Raw genomic sequence first — 1,796 nt, forward strand, 5'->3', positions numbered from 1 at the left:
AGAGAGAGAGAGAGAGAGAGAGAGAGAGAGAGAGAAGAGATCGTCGGTTATTTTAACAATCACGTTCTCTCTCTACTCCATACATGTCGCGTGTGCTGTTGTGAAGATCCAGGTTATTCAGTAAGGAAACTTGACACTGCGTTGTCTGAATTCAATATCTTACGTGTGTATATTATTATATTCTTGTGCGAAGTGATAGGCGGTAAGTTATAGACATATCCTGTTGTGTCCTCGTCTCCAGCTATATGTGACTATACTGACGATGAAAGTCTTACTCACACAAATTCACACACACATACACACACACACACACACACACACACACACACACACACACACTCTCTCTCTCTCTCTCTCTCTCTCTCTCTCTCTCTCTCTCCCTCTCTCCCACTCCCTTTCTCGCTCTCTGTGGTCTCGATAGAGCTTGTCATTTGCAGGCAGAACACACCATTGCTCCCCTGACAATCCCTTCTATTGTGATTTTGATGAAAACCGTAGTCAACGCGTCAGGTGCCCGAACCGCCAAGGATTCCTTCACACATTATCCGGGTTTGAAAACACACAGAGATAACTCTGGACAAAGCTGAACAATCTCTGTGAGGATTATGTCCCCTGATGAGAATGGCCTGCCATTGAGAATTGATAGATCTGGGGAATTCGCTGTCAAAACGGACGTGGCAAGATGGCCGAACGTGAGGGGAGACAATGCAAGGGCTTTTCCCATGGGTGGCTTGGTCAGGGGAACAACACGGGATTGCGTGTGGTTTGAAGGAAAAAAATAGGCACATAAAAATAGCGAGAAAGTGGAGCCGCTACTTTCATGTCTTTCCCAACGACTCGCTTGGGTGCGCAAAGGGCGTTAATTGGTTATAATTTAGTAATTTAAGTACGTTTTTGCGTGCCCCGCTTTGGCAATGGACAGAAGCAATGAGACGGCGACTTGCGTAGAAATCTGTTTTTCTATGTCCGAGCTGATGGCAGCGTCAATATCCGATAAAACGGGACTGGGGGCATTCGGTTCACTTCGGTAATATTATATAAGACGCAGAAGTCAAGAACCTTAACATATCCATATCTTTGGTCAAGAGGTTAGGATCTTCACCATTTCAGGTCGAAGATGAGAGTTCAATTCCTGAAGGAGAAAGATTTTTATTTGATTATTACCTACTTCTGCCCTGTCAGACAATATGGAAATGCCCCACCGTCTAAATCTTTTAAAGCGTGTCAATTGAATTAAAGCCTCAATATATGCTTTTAACTTTAAGCAATTTCGGTTCAGAACCACACGACGGGCTTTCGAACTGATGGGAGTCCCTTATCTATATCGTTGGAAAACATTCCAAGCACTTGACCCAGCATAGTCACCTACTGATCAGTGTGTCTACGCTCAGTAGTTCCATCAAACAATAATGAAGACGTGTAAAACATTCTAGCGCTCCCTTATTGAGTGAAAATCACCGACGAACACATCCGCGCACAGTATTGCATTACAGGTGTGCATGTAGACCAAATACACCACCACCTCCCAGTCCCGTCCCTCCTATTCCCTCCCGTTCGGAAGTCTTCCTCCCAACACCTTCCTGACCCCCCATCCTTGTCCCAGAGCCCTATTCCATCCCTATTCCGAACTCCCATCCCTATTGCTAACTCCCATCCCTATTCCTAACTCCCATCCCTATTCCTAACTCCCATCCCTATTTCTAACTCCCATCCCTATTCCTAACTCTCATCCATATTCCTAACTCCCATCCCTATTCCTAACTCCCATCCCTATTCCTAACTCCCATCCCTATTCC

General features: G+C 45.3%; 1 long non-coding RNA gene across 1 annotated transcript in view; it reads left to right on the forward strand.

The window, feature by feature from the left end:
* The first annotated feature begins 42 nt into the window (after nucleotides 1–42).
* The window catches only part of LOC118478057, a 6,101-nt gene continuing 4,347 nt past the window's right edge, over nucleotides 43–1,796 (forward strand). The window contains exon 1 of the long non-coding RNA XR_004858778.1: nucleotides 43–202. This is a non-coding gene — a long non-coding RNA (uncharacterized LOC118478057). The remainder of the gene's footprint in view (nucleotides 203–1,796) is intronic.

This window comes from Aplysia californica, unplaced genomic scaffold (genome assembly GCF_000002075.1).
Source record: "Aplysia californica isolate F4 #8 unplaced genomic scaffold, AplCal3.0 scaffold00355, whole genome shotgun sequence".
In the NCBI taxonomy this organism is placed as follows: domain Eukaryota; kingdom Metazoa; phylum Mollusca; class Gastropoda; order Aplysiida; family Aplysiidae; genus Aplysia; species Aplysia californica.